This window comes from Plectropomus leopardus, chromosome 15 (genome assembly GCF_008729295.1).
Source record: "Plectropomus leopardus isolate mb chromosome 15, YSFRI_Pleo_2.0, whole genome shotgun sequence".
In the NCBI taxonomy this organism is placed as follows: Eukaryota; Metazoa; Chordata; class Actinopteri; order Perciformes; family Serranidae; genus Plectropomus; species Plectropomus leopardus.
In genome coordinates this window covers 28258388-28277501 of record NC_056477.1, presented here as the reverse complement: position 1 = coordinate 28277501, position 19114 = coordinate 28258388, and positions in this window count along the sequence as shown.

Below are 19114 nucleotides of genomic sequence, written 5' to 3'. Positions count from 1 at the left end.
GTCTTCTACACTACAGTACTTTGTGATTTTTAACAAAGTTTAATTATGATTAATGGATTTTTAATTATTAGCGATTTTGAATGAAATTTTCCTATTTCAGGGACTCCAGTTACACTTCTGCTTACAATTACCAACAAGTACCAATGATTGTATGTAAAGTTTGACAAGGCTTGAAAGCTCCCCAAAATTATGCCATAACATCTGCCCCTGCCCCCACGGATGGGGCATGGGCAAAACTAAAAAAACGAAGTACACGTAAAATACATTCTTATCAAAGAGGGTTTCTGTCATTTTAGTTAGTTCTTATCATGCTGATGTATGTTCACAGGGTTTTTGCAGATTCTTAAAATGGCTTAAAAGGCACTGAGTCATTACTATAAAAATGAGACCTTATTTTAAATTAAAATGTCTTTAATCTTTCAAAAGCCTTTAAAAATACTAAGACTGAGGGAGAAGGATTTAGGATTTTTTTTCTGACTATGTATTGTAAATTCTCTAAGAAATTGGTTATTAAAATCACCTAATTAAATAACCATATTATTAGAAAGACCTGTTTTAGGTTACAATCTATTTTGGGGCAAAATTCTCCCCAACCCCAAGTAACTGGCATTGGTTCATCTTTGTTTGTTTGTTTGGGTTTGCTTTTTTTTAGTTCATTTGTGGTTATCATACAAATCATAAAATTGGTATTAAATGTCATCCTGAGTGGCACTGAAAATGTCTCAAAAAACCTTAAATCTCATTTGCCTTAAGCTGGAGTGCCCCAGGTTAAAGTGTTCCTTTTTCATTAGTTATTTAATGTGAACGTGATCTATATGTGCCGGAATCTGAAACAGTGGCTCTATATATATATATATATATATATATATATATATATATATATTTAGACCTTCATTGTAGTCCACCAGCCATATTTTAGATGAGAGGATTGAAGCACTCTTGGTTGGCAGATAGCCTCATCTTGTGTTAAAGAGCTACTAACTCACTTAAGCCTTCATCATTAAAATAATTTGACATTTACACATGCAATCCATGTGATTTTACATCCTGTGCATACGTATACACCTGTGTGCATGAGCAAACACTGTGTGTGTGTGTGTGTGTGTGTGTGTGTGTGTGTGTGTGTGGGAGAGGTACAGCTAATATTGAGGAGATCCTTCCTGAGAAAGAAAGGCCAGACCTTGGAATGGTTTAATCAATAGAGGAATGTTCTCTGTAATGAAGTGTGTCAGCTTCTTAACGGGACTAAAACCTTCATCAAGTCAATGAGGAGGGGAGAGTTAAACCTGAGGCCCATTTGAATAATCACGGCGCCTTATTGACTGGCAGCAAGTCGAGGCGAATGCCAAACACTGGCATGGTCAATCACACACACACAAACAGACACAAAGGCAAACATTAGAGCTAACACCTCAATAAACACGCACGAGTGGAAGTGAATAAGACATTACGCAGGCACAGACTGTATGTGGCAATCAGGATGAAAATAAAGAGATAAAACCTGGATGGTGTAATGAGGATGAGAATACATTCAGGAACATTATGATTGTATTTTGCCCAGTGTGTTTCCAATTATGTGTCATTGTGACTTTGTAGATTTTGTTCATTCATTTTTTTTTTTTTTTTTTTTATCAATGATCTCTCTGTAATATTGACTAGTCACACAAGAAAATGGAGCAATGTCCTTGCACAAAAATGAATAAATAAAATAAAATAAAATAAAACAAAAATTGGCCTGATAATGGGACTTATGACGTCATACCGATAGTTCTAATAATCAAATATTGGGCTAATAAATAGAACCGATAAGAATACGGAAAAATTGCTTTGTTATCGCCCGTTTCGCCAGTACTACACACACTGCATTACGCTGTGTGTCAAACTGCTGCGCCTGCTAGATCAGTCCAAAACATGTCATCACAGTCAACAGCAGGGTTTCCCCCATTGTTTCTTTCTCTTTTATTAACTCTCCCCCCGCCACTGACGAGATTTTCTGTTAAACAGTGTCTTCACTGTAGTGTAGGGAACACTGTTGCGGTTGTTGTGCAATAAAACAACACTTTCACGTCCAAAAACAAACGAATAAGACAATAAGGTCACAGGGTGATGAGACGAGAGGACCGCTAATGTGCTAACTTTATCACTATTTAGCAGCTTTGTGGACCCTCTCAATGGCATTGTTTTAAAAAAAAAATGTAACAGGAGAAACAGTTAACGACTTATTTAAGTCATCAGTGAACAAGGAGGAAATATACTGTCATTTATTACCATCCTCGATGCTCTTAGTAACCGCTGAACACCGGTGTGTGTGACGGGGACATGATGAGAGGACACGCTGGACGTGGTTTGAGTTTAGGTGAAGCGAGTTTCCAGCTCAGTTATGCTGAAAGAATAAACTGATATCTGATGTTCCAACAACAAGCAGAACAAGTAAATTTGCAGAGATCACAACAAAGCCGTTACTCAGGGACTGTCCTGTAGCTGTGCTGCTTCCTGACATTTTGGGGAATGTTCCACTCTATAGTTCCACTATAACTCAAACAGAATATTATTTTTGGACAATTCAAGTTGACATAAGAAGAAAACAGGCAAAACATATAAATATATAAATGAAATTGATTTTTCTCTTGAAAATGACTTTCTTTTTTCTTTCTTTTTTTATGATTTTATGAATTCAGATGTTGACTAAAAAGGAACGGGAGAAGTTGGAATAAAATGTTTTTGTGTTTGAAAGTTGAAGATCTGTATGTATTCATTGTTTTTTTTTCATATTCAGAACACAAAATATTCTGGAGGTCACAACAGTCTACTTTCTACTGTATCTGTATTTGTCATTGTTTTCTCTACAGACTAAGCAGCCAGAGGCTTTTGGTTGTATAAAAGCTTTTATATTTTTATTGAGTGATACAATTTACAGTTACTCTGATTTGACAGATCGTCAGAGCATTTCATTGGAAAACAAAATGTCCATTCGAAGATTGAGAACTGTTGTTGTTTTTGTTGTGTTAACTGTAGTGATGCCAGTTATATTTGGTTAGGTCAGAGCTATAATGTTAAATTAATCTGTACTTATCTCAGCCTTTCATACCCTCAGGTAATGAAAAACAAACAAAAAGAAATTATCGGTTATTGTTATCGGTTGAAATAATCGTTATCATGCATCACTTTTTTTTGTCAAAGTAGCCTGGCTGAGACAAGAGCATCTATAAGTATCACTTTTAGTTTCATTCCTAGTTTAAAACGGTTTTCACTGAGCATATGACTAGATGTTGTGCGAGAGTTTGTACATAAATTAATGGTTTGATATAGTTTTGATCTTATTAAACACCCCCCCCCCCCCATAATTTATAAATATACATTTTTTTTTTTTTCAGATTCATCATTAACTTTCGAGGCAAGAAAAAAAAACAAAGTTGTCTTCAGAAAGTCAACATAACATGGGGTGAGTAATTGATATACAAATGGTCATTTTGTGGCTGAAATATTCCGTTAAGACACCATCATAAACACAGTTTTCCTGCTCAGGAGCAAATCTCCAACATGGCTGCCAGAGCGGGTGTTATGTGACATGAAAGCTTTAATCCAGGACTATACATTCACATAAATAAACATACACCAAAGCTTGTGAACAGCAAACGATAACACCGACTGATCTGCATATGAAAAACAGTGTAATACATCAGCTCTTACTTTCTCAGCATGCAGCGCGTGTGTGAGTGAGTGCACACACACACACTCACACACAAACACACGTTCTCTTATCCACACATCCAGAAAAGCTGGTCATCACTCCCTGTGTCTTCACTCATCTTTCACCACCCTCCCTTGCTCCTCTCTCTGTCTTTCATTGATCTCTCTCTCATTGGACTCATCACTCTGCATTCTCTGCAGACAAAGAGCAACCGCAGGATGACAATCACATTAGAGCACACAATCTATTTATGGTTTTGCCTCATATTTCAACTCCATTCTCTCTCTCTCTCTCTCTCTCTCTCTCTCGCCCTCACACACACACACACACACACACACACACACACACACACACACACACACACTCTCACTCCATCCCTCTCTCTCTCTCTTTTCTCTCGTACTCTGTGATAATATAAACGCAGGGATTTTAGTGGTAATGAGTTTTTAATGAAAAATGAATTATTTACAGTGGCTGCAGGACAGAAGATAAAAATGAGAGAAGTGCAGGTGATATCAAAGCTGCGAGAAGAACGCTATCACAATGCAGTAAACTTTATTAGAGTTTACTTTGATAACTGCATGGGTTATATGTAAGATCATTTCATAAAAAACACATTTTAATTGATGTTTAATAGATATTTGGCGGCTTATGTTCAACTAATCTTCAGTAAAGTTAACTGCTGAGCTGGTACTTATAAAGACACAAGGAGATTATTGATTGCTTTTGACAGTTTCAGAACGTGGTGTGCAGCCTTCCCCAAGAGACATCACAGGTGCCAGTGTGATATGACGTGCCGGGTGGTTAAACGCCTGTCTATCCAAAGTGGCGAGATTCTAGCCCTTCATGTTGCCTGGCAGGTTTTTAGGATTACAAAAGTGCAGCACAGACTGAGTTGTTCAGCGCCAAACTTTCTCTCGCTGCACGTTTAGCAGGAAATTTAACTGATAAACCATTTCCAATTATAACTTCCTAAAAATAGGAACCCAAAGTGCTGCGTCAATTCCGAGCAGCAAAGCATAGAAAGCTTTAGAAGACAGAAAAACCCTGCACCAATGACAGAACAAACCACTTTTTGATGTTGAAAGAACATCACATTTTCACCCCCCCCCCCCCCCCTTACATTTAGTGTTGGAACTAGCCCTGAATTAGAACATTATATGCTCCAATCCTCCATCTCCTAAAATGCCAAGTCATAGATCCATTCATAGGGATGGTTACTTGAAGAATGTTAAAAAGACAAACTCACAGAAAGGTAGGTACAACATTAAGCAAATATAAAGTGACAATAAATGTAATTTAATCAAAGAAAAGAAAGGTCTTTTCTGTCAATGTCAATGCAGACAATGCAAAGTCAAAATTGCTGCAGGACCTCTTGCTTGTGCACTGGTGAGCTGCTCAGCGCCATGTTATTGGTGCTTAAAAGGTATAACTTTGATTTGCAGTTTACTGTGTTCACTTGTATTGCTGCAGTACAGCTTACAGCCACTAGTGGCAGCACTGGGCCCTTCTTCACAGCCTCCCAATAGAGTGGTGAAGGGATGACATATTTTTGTAGGCCAACCATGAAGTTAGTATTGCACTGGTTCCCTCGTCCACAACCTTATGGGATTTTTGATTATTGGCAAAAATAATCTCTGTGACGAACACGAGTTTATGATACTTTTTTATGAAAGGTTTTGTTCAGCATGATAATCTTCACAGATGAACACCACTTTTGTGTGTTTTGAAGCGTAAACGAAAATGACAGAGGCAAAAAGCTATTGCTAGGCTATAAATGAACTACATCGTGGTGACATCTTAAATGTCACCACTCCGAATCGTTTAACTTCACTGTAAAAACACGTGAAAACACAATTGAAAAATATTATAAACAGATAAATCTACAAGTTTGAGTGCTATAAAGCTGTAAAGGTGGGCGAGTGGGTTGAATGAGTTTCTGTGTCCGGTGTGATGATGTCATCCCCGATAAAAGCTGTAGTCCCATTTAGCCACTTGTTAGCAACCGCCTTTTTTAAGATGCGTGAAACCTTAAAAGTAAAAAAAAAATGGGTTTTCACCGACGTCTTTTATGTTTCAAAACAAAATGTCTAAATGCCTTTAGCCTGTGTTAACCACAGAACTTTTTTAAGGCATTATACCGAAAACCCATTAAAAAAAACCATAGACTTTGAGATGAGGGAACCCGAAGTGCAAAAAGGCTGACGGACTTTCATGTTTTAGGACTCATTATTTCACCACTTTATGTTGAGCTTTGTCAGTGTTGTCATACTCGAGATTGATCTTTTCAAAAGTCAGCACCAATCATCGAATATAAAGTTTGACACGGCATGAAAGCTCCCCAAATAATGATGCCAGAACATTTTAATTGCCCTCTGGTGGCTGGCTGCGGTATAGATCATTAACCGTGACCACTCCATGTTACAAGGTACAAGGTACAAGGTAGATTTATTTGTCATTTTTCTTAAACATGGTAATTAAATTTGACCCTAAATCCCGCTACATCTTTTTTATTTAGTTTTGCGCTTGTTAAACATGCCCTCCTATGATTTGATTTTCTTTTTCTTCGTATTCATCATAAACCTTGGAGGCATACAAGAAAAAAACAACAGTTTTCTTCAGAAAGTCTGCATAACATGGAGTGAGTAATTGATATACAAATGGTCATTTTGTGGCTTAAATATCCCTTTAAGACACCATCATAAACAGATGAGATATGGACCAAACAAAAAACAAAAAACTGTATGTCCTTAAAAAGGTTTGACTTGGACTCAACTGCATTTTTACTTGATCTTGTCTCTTGAAGTGCAGGGATATCAATGAAGTGCTTGTGCAAGTTTTGAATATAAGATGGTTCAGTTGATTTTGGGGCCTTTGTAATTGTATCTTCATCTTCTTTTGTCTCTTTTATTGCCTTATTCTGTATGTGTTCTCATAGGAATATGGCTTTTTTTCAGATTGATTTGAGGATATCCTATTATTTGCATATGCAAAATTTCATTTCAACTGGGTATTGCAGGCTGTTCTAATGCACTGTTTATATGTTTTCTTATGAAAAGTAATGCACCAAAAAAAATCATACATATCCCAAGTGGTCATGATCTAGTAATTTGTCCATCACCATCAAAGTTTGAAAGGCTGCGATTATGAGCAATGGCTGTAAGAGGGCAAATTGGATTAATGGATGGATCACAAAACACAGGACATTACTACAGTGACTTTTCTTGCCTAGACCTAACCTCTGTTACTTCATGCTAATTATGTAATTTATTGTGTAGTACATAACGTCATCACAGGGTGCTTATTTGTAGGATATCAGACAAACTGTCATGTGTGAATTTTGTATGATATAATATGGGATATACTGGGATAGACTTACACTAGTCTGCTCTTGGTCTTGACTTGGATGTGCCCTGCTGTAGTCTTAGTCTTGACTTGGTTTCGATACACTCTTACTGGTCTTGGTCATGAACTCTGTTTAGATGGTCTCTATGACAACATAGATTGTTTGAGTGGCCTTGTGGATACTGTTGAGAAAAGAACCAGGAAGTCCAGTTTAAAAAATGTAGTGTACTACTGTAGTCAGTAGTGTGAGCACAATTCCATACAGTTACACAACAAGGTGTACTTGAAATGTGGAACCTTGCATGACTTTGATCGGCCACAGTACAATATGCTAGGTGACTAAATTAACTAGGTGATTAAATTAGGTTGTGGCAATGTTCAGCCAGAATCAGCTTCCTTTGCTGCATGATAATAAGTCATTGTTTCTTTTTTGCTAAAGGCCTTTTTACATGGCACAATGATTTGCTCATGCAGTTGTCTCATTGGTGTTGTGTGATGCAGTGCTAAGGCCAGTGGTTTCAAGTTGTGAAATAACTCCAGCAACTTCCTTTGTTGATTTAGTTATAAAGAAACGTTAGGTCAGTAAACACAAGGTCAATGGCAGAATTTGTGCATCTTAAAACAGCACTTTTTTTCCAACCCTTAGTTTCTTCTTCACTGAGGCTATACACAAAAGGTCTTGACTTCTGATAATGGCGCTTTTATTGTGCAAGTGAAGAAAAAATTGTTAGGAGCTCCGGCTGTTTGGCCTTTGACTTTCAAGACTCAAACTCGCAACTTCGCTGCTACATCGGCTTGACTCTGCTAACCTGCAGTCTGTTCGGTGTCAGGGCTCACATCCGAGCTCTATTCAAGTTCACAGGCTTTGGTTCTTTGGCCCTGAGTTCAAAAATGGGGAACCACAAGGGGAGATGAAGGAACTGCACAGGGGACTCACAGTGTGTGGTCCTGAGGGCTGAATGAGGAGGGGGTGGATGAACTTTTGAAGATTTACAAAGTTCAATAGCATATTCACACTACTTTATTTTTTGATACCAGAGAGCCTTTATGTCCAATAGCTCAATTCAAGTCACTGCTCTACACCTGGACATCATCAAACTTTATCTTTTGGGGAAAACAATGCAAGTTAAATCCCTGCCTTATTGGCTTAGTATAATTATCAAAACAAAGTTATTTCTTTGGGATGTTTAAGAAAATAAATTTGTTCCTATAAGCATCTTATATGCAAATTATGATGATTTAGATGTACACATTTGTTCTGTGGCATGCACACAAGCAGGTTTTCTATACTTTTCATGAACTGTATCCAGGCACATAGCTGTACTGTATATTTTAGGAGCATGCACATATGTTTCAGCATTCCAGAATAAATTACACAGTTGCACAAACAACTGTGTATGAACATAATGTATATACGACATGCATTTTCTGGAGATAAAATTGTACACAACTTTCTTTAAAATAAAAAAGTTCTTCCCAAACAGACAGCCCTATCCAATGGGTAACTGAACTAAAAGCTAAACTTATCATGCTGTCTTCAAAGCCAGACTTAACTGACAAAAACAGTAATTTTACCTCGCTTAACACAGGAGCTGCTGGTTTACCACTGCCTCAATTAAGAGATGGACTTTATTTTTTTGTGTTAGAAATTATTTTGTTGAATCCAAAATAACCTTTAACAACATCAGTCACACAATAACACAAAAAAAAACAAACCATTTTAGGCAGCAGTAAAACAGCACCTCCCATATTTAACAATATTTGGCCATTCAAACATTGTTCAGGACTGACAATTTACAGAACTAGTTGTTTTTTTTTAGCAAAACTCTAACCCTGTCCCCCTACCCTCACCGCACCCAATGCACGATCTTTTCCAAACCATAACCAAGTGGTTTTTATGCCTAAACATAACCACACGTCAACCACAGCAGAGAAACAACATAAAGAAAGTTTCAGCATAAACACACATAAGTTTGAAATATACAATGCCGAAATTAATGACATTGTCCAGATTGTTGTTTAAGCAACATTACATAAAAAGGTGTACTTTCACGTTATTCCCGGCACGACAGTGATGCAGCCAGGACGAAGGCACTTGTGAATTGCTGGTGGACATAGTGGATCACTAAGCAGCTAAAGCCAGATATTTTTTTCAAGAGTTGTTGAAGACCAAAAGAGGTCAAAAGGGAGCGAATATTGGACTTATATTCATCATGTGGAAAGAGATGTTTTACGTTGTCTGCTGGATGTATGAGGAAGCAACTGTTTCTAACAATGATAGCTATAACAACTTTATAAGGTTATAATACTGTATGTCAATGTCTTGTTTGCAGCTTGTTGTGCTGCCCCAAAACAGGCACATTATTTGCCTCTTACGCAGAAAATAACGTCTGAGTGCTGATTCAGTAGGGTAGTTGGAATATATTGAGAGATGGATAAACATTTTGTTGGTTGTGATTAAGATTCCTTTTTTTTAAATCAGGATTAATTGTACAATGTCAATAGTAAATTGTTATGAACTGCAGTTTCTTTGTCGCATGTTTACATTTCCATTATTTTGCATCTCGAAACAGAAGTCCATATTGACAAGGTAAATTAATTCTTGCCAAATTGTCTTGATCAGAAATCAAAGATTGGAAAAAAACTACATGGGACTAGCATAACGTGGGCATGTCTGTAAAAAGTTGAGTCATGGGTACCAATAGAACCCATTTTCATTCGGATATCTTGAGGTCAGAGGTCAAGAGACCCCTGAGAAATGGCTGTCATTTTTTCGTTGCCAAAATCTGGCCCAACTTTGGATATTATTTATTAATTATTTATTTCCTGAGAAGCAAGCATGACATGATTGGTAACACTGGGTTTCTTAAGTCTTCTAGTTTGATATGATATCAGTATCATCAGTCTAGTGTTAAAACTCTACCCAGCCCTGCCTCTGAAAGATAGGAATTCCATCCATCGATTCAACAAAATAATATCTATAATAATCAATAACGGATAATGTACGGACCTTAGTCATATCACAATTACAACACTAAGGCTGACAGCCAGATTTGTGATGTTGCCATATAATAAAAAAGACACAGGGTAGTCAAAAAGAATAAGGACAGCTTGCATTTAGATTTCTTAAGTCTTCTAATTCCATATGATACTAGTATCATCACTCTAGTATTAAAACCGAGCCCGGTATTGCCTCTAAAAAATGGGAATTCTATCCATTTATTGAACAAAAACAAAACAAAACAAACAAACAAAAAAAAAGTGTTATGTGGGGACCTTAATCGCATCGGAATTAACGTATAAACACTGACAGCCCTAGTTGTGATCTTTTCAAACAATAGAAGAGATGGAGAGTAGTCAAAAGGAATAAGGACAGCTTTTTAATGCATGCTGCGTTTAGACAAACATAAAAATATTTGCTCTCCCAAATAAAATTATTTTTTTATCCTTTTATTCTGTAACATATGCCAGACCTTACATTGCACTCGATGGCAAATGTATTTAGTCTCAAGTGCTTTGTAAAGAAATTCCACTTGACCATCAGAGTGTGTATGTTAGGTTGTGTCTGTGTGTGTGTGTGTGTGTGTGTGTATGTGTGTGTCTGTGTGTGCGTGTGGATGCATGTATGTGATGGGGAGGGGAGGCATCAATTCCCCGCAGAAATGCCATGCGATGATGGTAATGGTAGGAGCAGAGAGTAATGAAGGAATTGATCTCCACTCGGCAGTAAGCGCTTGACATTTCAACCAAAGCCTAGAGCACCTAACCTCCCCCTTACACACCCCTCCACCCTCCTCACCCCTGCTTAAATACCTCTCTCCGATCCTCTCCCCCTTTCTTCCTTTGACTCTTTAAACACTTAAGTTGGCTCCACTTTTCCTTCGCGCACTCAACTCTTTCCACACTCTGGCTCTCTGTCGCCTCCAACTTTAATCGCCTTCTCTCCTCCGTCTGCCTTTATTGTGATAATTTCTTTTCTCTTGCGCTCTCAACCTGTCACACTTTCAGGCACACACTCCCTCTTTCTCTCTCTTTCTCTCCATCTTTCTCTATTTCTCATTCAGTCACACACACACACACACACACACACACACAAACACACACACAAACACAGGTGTACACAGGAGCAAACACACACACACACACACACACACACACACACACACACACACACACACACACACACACACACACACCCAAGCCACTGGTCCCATGGGTCAGCCCATATTAGCTTACTTGTTAATACTTGGACGGCTCGGGATCAATACTTAATCAACAAGTAATGGGATTCCTCAGTCATCCCATATGATCTTTCAATAAAGACTTGAATCTGTCTCGCCCAGGCCTCCCCACAACGCCTCCCCTCCCCCGCCGGGGCATCACTGTGGACGGGGGGGAGGGTGAGAGCGTGAGAGTGAGAGAGTCAGCTCTGTCTCGTTCTCACCAGACAGGTGGAGGAGGAGCTGGAGGCAAACTACACACTTTGCAGTAGCATTGATTTAGCAAGTTTGTTGAGTCTAATAAAGTATTGCTCACAATATGTGTCACTGCAGGTGATATGAAATGAAGAAGATGTTACTTGTTACAGACATGATGTAAATTAGAGGTATGGGGGTAGGTGGAGAGGTGCATAGACTGTTTTTTTTTTCACAGTTTTATTTAACAAAAATATGTCCAAAATATATCACATACACAAGAGCACAAATAAATTGACATTCTAAAATAAATACAATAAATAACAAATTATCATAGTATTGATACATCAACTAATAAAAACTTTTTAAAAAATTGGACACAGACATAAACAAAAATAATACATATTCATCGCATCAAGGGTTTCACCCAAAGAAGTTTTTGTAATAATCTAATAATTTGTTGCTTTTTTTTTAATTTATAAGAGTAAGAGAGGAAAGCGTTAACCTATTTTTTTTGTTCCTGGATAAAGAATTTCCCCATTAAAATAATAATAATAATAAAAAGGTAAAGAGAATGTACTGTATAGATGACAAAAAAAACACATCACCCATTGGTTTTCAGCAGGCCAGCTATTAGGAATTTTGGGCAGTGGGAGAAAGATTTCCGGGGTTCTATCCATAGATTAATATTGGGCCTTATTCACCAACCGTTCTTTAGATGAAATTTGAAACCCACTTACACACTTTTTTCAAAGATTCTGATATTTTTCTTTTTGGGATTTGTTCGTAGGTAAGAACAGAATCTACACACACTGAAGAGCACTCTTACAGACATTTAAGTGCTGACATATTGGAGCAAAATAAGTGGTTATTGCGTTTCTATGATTAGATACAGTGTGAGATGTACCAGCTACCATATTGTTTCCTTTGGGAAAACATCCAAGCTTGCATTACGTCACCCACCAGTGGGAGCATTTATTATTCCGATTCTGGTAGTTGTAGGTTTTTTACCTCTTTCTACAGTTCTTTTTTCCATTCTCTCTGGTCATGTAGGCCCAATTCCAAAAATATTTGCATCTTTCAGTGATGAGACAGCCCAGTTTTACCATTTCAAGCAATGAAATACTAAAGAAGTCAACTTATTACTGTACCCTGTGGATAGTTTTCTCTGGCACTGATCACCTGTGATATTAATTATTATAGATATCTTGCCTGCAGCACTCTAATGTGTTTTGTTTTTAAGTCAGTATTTCTTTGCCACCTTAATTTCCTTCCTTTTTTGTCCATTTTCAGCATTTTGGCAGAATCTCTTTCTTTCTCTCTAATCTGCATTTGATTAAAGCCCAAGTTTTCTGTCCTTCTGTTCCTCTTGTGCCCTTTCCTCCTCTTCTTGTCTGCCAAACAACACACGCATTCAAATGTACATAAAAGCACAATAATTAATTTAGAACAAATGCAATCGAATGCTCAACCACTTGTGTGTCGTGAGGAGATTCTGACTCATGAGTCTTCAGAGAATCCTTTCTTTTGTTGTTTAAAAGTTTCCAACATGATATCAAATACAACTTAGCTATTTTAGGAATTTTAATAACAATATTTCCTTGAAATGAACCAAAATAGAGCAGATCACTGCAACAGTATAAAGAAATCCTGACAATATAGCCTGGAAATAAGTGGAATGAAACTGACCAATTGACATATAGTATTATTGTGTGAGGAAAAAAATATATTTCTAAGCAATATATCAAACTAAAATAATTATACATTGATTGTGTCTAGATGTACAAAAGCTACTATATATTTTCATTGTACTTGATAGTCACCAATGCCACTGTCCTCTTCAGAAGTTTTTTGAATGTGTAAACCAAGTCATCATGGATGTGACCATTCTTTTGCTTTATTCAGTTCTGTTTAATTCAGTTCAATTCAGTTTCATTCCAATTCAATTCAGTTCAATTCATTTTCAATTCAGTTCAATTCAATTCAGTTCAATTCAATTCATTCAGTTCAATTCAATTCAATTATTATTATTATTATTATTATTATTATTATTTATTATTATTATTATTATTATTATTATTATTAGTAGTAGTAGTAGTAGTAGTAGTAGTAGTAGTGGTAGTATTCATCAAAATCAATCTCCTTTTGGATGGCCTATACTGTATTATCAAAGGTAGATTTGTCACAACAGGAACATTTTGACAACATTTTGAAACAGACTATAAATGGGGTTCTCCAAACATCTTCCAGCAGTATACAACTGAATCAGGTGCTTCTAAGTTTCAGTGTGAAAGACAGTTTCGGTGGATACATGTTTTCACTGCCAAAATCTCTCATTGTTTGGAAATGACAAACAGACTAGTTAATTTAAGTGTGCGTCCTCTGTCTGACTGCTGTTGATTAGGGGTTATGGGCAGTGCGTCTCTCTCTCTCCCTGTAGAGGGGGCTATCTTAAAACACACTTCTGAAGATCAATACCTAGAACATCTGTAGCCTAAAGGTATTTTGAAAAGTTACCATTGTCTTCCAAAAAGAAGAAAAAAAAAACATTTTCTTGGCAGTATTTGAACCACAACGGTGTGCTTAAACTCTCCACTGAAATCCATACTAATGAAGCGGTAGTTCACCAAGGACTGAATGAAAATAGTCTCAGACACACTTTAGACATGCTGGGCCTTCTTTAAAGAATAATAAAAAGAAGGCTGAGTTAAGTTTAACTTTTTAAACCTATTAAAGGCAGGTGGTTAAAAAAAGACAACAAAAAAAAGAACCTTGATGGGGTTATACTTACTTCTCTCTGGTGTACAGCACTTGGATCCATTTTGGGATATTCATTTGTGCATTAATCGTGTAGCCAGATCGGTTGGTTAATTGGTCCATGACATTGATCCAGACTGAAAATGTTAACAAATACAGCAGATTGCCATGAAATTTTGTCTTCACGTTTGTTTTCCTCAAAGGATGAATTTAAATGGAATTGGAATAAGAATTAGAATTTGGAATATTTTGACATTACCTAGAATCACCAGCAGGTGGTATGTTATATGGTATTCTGTGAAATATCAGCCATTGGTGCTAACTAACTAATTTGCTACAGGTAATCATGAACCACCATCAGGTAAGCATTTTAGCTTTTCCACTAGGGTTTTCTTTGCTTGATTTACAGTCAAATATCTGCAGAACTAATAACATTTCCATCAGCCCTAGCTTTACTCTATGTCAGTGGTATTCAACTAAAATTCAAAGGGGTCCAGTTGCTAAAATTTCCTCCCAGCAAAGGTCCGAACCTCATTCCTAAAATCAGAATCACAATTAATTGAACATTTTTACCTCGATTATGATTAATGAATTATTATTTTGCTTTTGCTTTTTTTTAGGTTTGTTTACTGCCCTCATAGTTCACTGACAACGTTTCATTTGACCATAGTGTGTTGGAGTGTAATAAACATATGATTTATTATTATTTATTAGACTTTCTAGAACTATATTTTTAAAAAATCTCAATTTTAAACAAACTTCGGGTAAATTTAAGCACATTGTGCTGATAATAGGCCAACCTCTCCTGACTGCAGGACTTTCATTCCACTTTCATTCCACTTTCAACATTCCCAGTTAAAGAAAGGATGAAAATAAGGTCATGTGCTTGTGGCACCAGGCCCCCCAAAAACATTACATCTGCCCCTGCTAATAATAATGAGAGCTTAACACGAGCGGCTAGATGAGACAAGGAGCGATGTGTCCTGGTGTTTTAAATAATTCATCCAAAGTCTGATTAAACCTGAAACTAACACAAAGTAGTGTATAGATGGCACTTTCCACCAAATTTGTCTGTTTCAGACACTTTGGTGCTCTGAGGAGAAGCTGTGCTCTGTTTGTCTCACTGCGCTGCTGTCGGACCATCAGCTGTTTGATCCGCGATAAGAAACGCTGTGGCTGTCACACACTCAGCTGTTCTTAAGTCAAAGGTGTTCATTTTTTTACATGATGGATGAGCTGGCTGTCAGACATGTCTCCATGCGTATTGGTTGCACGCAATGACAGGTGTTTTGTTGGAAAACCTAGCAGGAGCGATACAGTTTGTAAAACTGCTCCAGAATGAACTGTGGCACATGTCCGCTCTGGAGTGGGCTTTTGGACATTTGCACCCACTGGGGCGGACTGTCGGACATGTCCGCCTCTACCCTCGTTGTGTTTGGGCATGAGATTTTCCTCGGTGTCATGAGAGCATGAGACAGAGCCCAGTAGCCTAAGACACACGGCAGATGCGTGGGAGTTGGCAGCCTCGGTGGGGAAAGGGTTAACAGAATTTTTAAATAACCAAAATACCCAACATGTGTAAGATTATGTCAGTTAGAGGTTCTGAATGTCGGTTTCGATTATTTTTAGATTAATTGCCCAGGACTACTCCTTAAAAAATATTGTTCTCATTCTTACATTTCATTCATTACAACTTGACCACGGGTCTGGATAGGATGAAGTTTTGGTCCAGATCTGGACCGCAGTCCACCAGTTGGTGATGCCTGCTCTATGTTAAGTGCAAATTATCAAACATTAGTATGCTAACACACGGTAAATATATCTGCTAACAACAGCATGTTTCATTGTGAGCATGTTAGCATGCTAACACCAGAATTTAGCTCAAAGCACTGCTGTGGATTCGTACAGCCTGACAGAACAACTGTGGACTCTTATTGCTGAAATGCATAGGGCATCGACATAGCTCGACAGGTCTACTGTATTATCTCAATGCGTGGCTCTGTAGTTCTCCAACAAGAAAAAGCTACATGGAACTAAGTACAAAATGAATACAGCCTATTTAAAAAAATATAAAAATAAATTGCTCATTGTACCAGAGGCAGTGCGACGCAACAGAGCAGCCTTGTGGGTGTTTTTACATTTCAAATTAAAATAAAGTGGCCAAATTATTGCATGCTGTTGTTGAAACAATGCAGTGAATTAATTACCCTTACCCTACTGTACCCCAATTCCCCCAACTAATTTTAATTAATTTTGAGATATATATATATTATAAAGAATATCCTTAAAGTGATTTTACTCACCTGGTCCTCCTGCTCTAGCAGCACCCATTAGATTTAACCCAGACCTTGTATTTTGGTTGTTAGTGTGTTTCAGACTTGCAGTTCATTTACTTGGTAAGATGTCCTCTTGATTTGGTATCTATTCATATAGAGTAAAATTAAGGGAACAACAATGTTTGACGAGGGGGAGTGAAATAGAAAACACAAGAAGAATATCCTGAGTAAGGTGCTGTTGAAAAGGCAGATACTCCATAGTAGGGTTTCACCCTGAAATTCAGAGATCTGAATAATCAGTCCGAGTCAACTGAGATTGCTTTGAGTTTAGCGATTGTTTTTATTTTCTTTTTTCTGAGCAATTTACTTCTGAGGATGTTTTGGTTCCCAGATTTTGCTGCAGAGTGAGCACTCTTAGCGTTCACGCTACTCTTTGGTACAGGTAGCTGCGGACATGCAGGCAGTGGCACAGAGGAGGAAAGAGGAGAGCCTTTCTGCTAAGATGTGGTGAATTTAAAGCTCACATCAGCTTAATACAATATAGTCTCTGGCGTTTGTTTGATATCTTGTGTCGGCAAAAAAGTTGCACTACTCGTTGACAGCGCAGTTATCTCCTTACTATATTAGGTGAATGCCGCTGTCACACTGAACAGCCCATGGAGCTTGATCTACTTAAAAACTTTGTATGGAAAACAACATGAATTGTCAAATATTCTTATTGAATGGCCAAATTTGATTTGACTGGCATAATTCATAGTTGAATACAGCTATACTCCATAGCTTGTCCAGGTCACACTTCAAGTATTCAAAGCACTTGAGACATGGGTGCCTAAAATGAATTGCATTGACGGGGAGAAAAACTAACCAGAATCTGAATAAACTGAACTGAACAACATAGGTTTGAAAATGTGGTTTGAAAAAATCTTGTTGCCTGTTTAAAGTGCTCTTTTTCATTCGGAGATGATACAATTGGTTGAGCTTTGTTGACTACCTGTCGTGTTCTTACTGGTGCTGTTCTGCAACACAATTACTGTTAGATACATCCATCACTTCACTCTTACACAATGCATCTGTATTTCCCGCAGTACCATAAAATCTCTAAACCCCTGACCTTTGACTGCTCTTCTTCTGTCTGCTTGTAATATTTTAAGATGTTCCAGGAGTGTTTTCTAATGTTGCTTTCATTGTAAGTTGCTCTGCATAAGCGCGTCAGCTAAATGCCTGGGAAAAAAAACGAAAAAAAAAAATGTAAATGCACCTTACAAAAAGCTGTGTCGCTGTATTAAGTTGAGCAGCCTCCGACATGGGTGCAGTGTGATAAATCCCAGCAGAGTCGCATGCTAAACAGCTTCAACCTGGCTGCAGCCAGCCAGCTCCCTGTAAACAGGCTTTGTGTCACCATTGTCATATCTCAGCGCCATTAATATACATGAGAGTCTGAGGCCTTTAAGACGCTTCAGAGAGAGAGAGAGAGCTGGCAGCCTCTCTCTCCTCTTTGTTACTATCTCTCTTTCTCTATCCCTCCTCTCCCCTCCCTCTTTTTTCCATGTTCTCGCTCTCTCTCTCTCTCTCTCACCCCAGATTTATTTGGCACCTTAACTCAACTCTTCTTACTATCTTGCTCTTTCTTTGTACCTTCTTGCTAGTTGTTCTTCTTCCTGTTCTTTTTTTTTCTCTTTCCTTCTTTTCCATTTGGGCTTACAGTATGTCTCTCTGAGTACATGAAACCAGTCAGGTCACTTTTTCAAGTCCCTACACTGCTTCAACTATTTATCACTTTTCTTTCCTCCTGTAAGGCAAAAACCAAGCATAGATTTCCAAACACCTGAAGAAAAGAAAATTAACTGGGCATGAAGCAGTGAAGTCCATGTCACAGAGGGCTGTCCAAGTCCACAAGTTGACATACGGGTCACGAGTGCAGTTTTTTAAACATATCAAAGCCGGACACCTTATCCTGTACCTTTTAGGTGTCTGAAAATAAAGTTTAGGACTCTGGAAACATGTTGTATTTGACTTAGGACTTTGCCAAGAGATGAAACTTACTTGTGACTCAAAAACAATGACTTTGTTCCGCCTCTGAGTGGTAATCGAAGTAGTAGTAGAATAGGAAGTTTGAAGACATTTATTATGTATTTCTTATTCTTTGAGGTATTAATCGAGAAGATTTTCATTCCTAAGTCATTGCTGATTGAGTTAACACAGTGGTGATTGAGCCTATAGAGCCTATAGCTGATTGATGAAAGCCCTCACCTTCGTAGTTTTAAGAACTGTGTTTCTGTGGCAAAATTGTGGGGAAAAATCACTCTCATCGTGCTACAGGGCTCATAACACAAGCTTACTGATCAGCCAAAACATGAAAACCACTGACAGGTGAAGTGAATAACATTGATCATCTTGCTACAATGCAGTGCTCTGCTGGGTAACCTTGGGTCCTGGCATGTTTGTGGATGCCACTTGGCATGCACCACTCACGCAAACAGACCAAGTTAATGGCAGCAGCACTCCTCAATGGCAATGGCCCTTCAAACAGGACAATGCGCCGTGCCACGCTGCAAAAACTGCTCAGGAATGGCCCGAGGAATGTGACAACAAGCTCAAGGTGTCGACCTGGCCTCTAAATTCTTCAGATC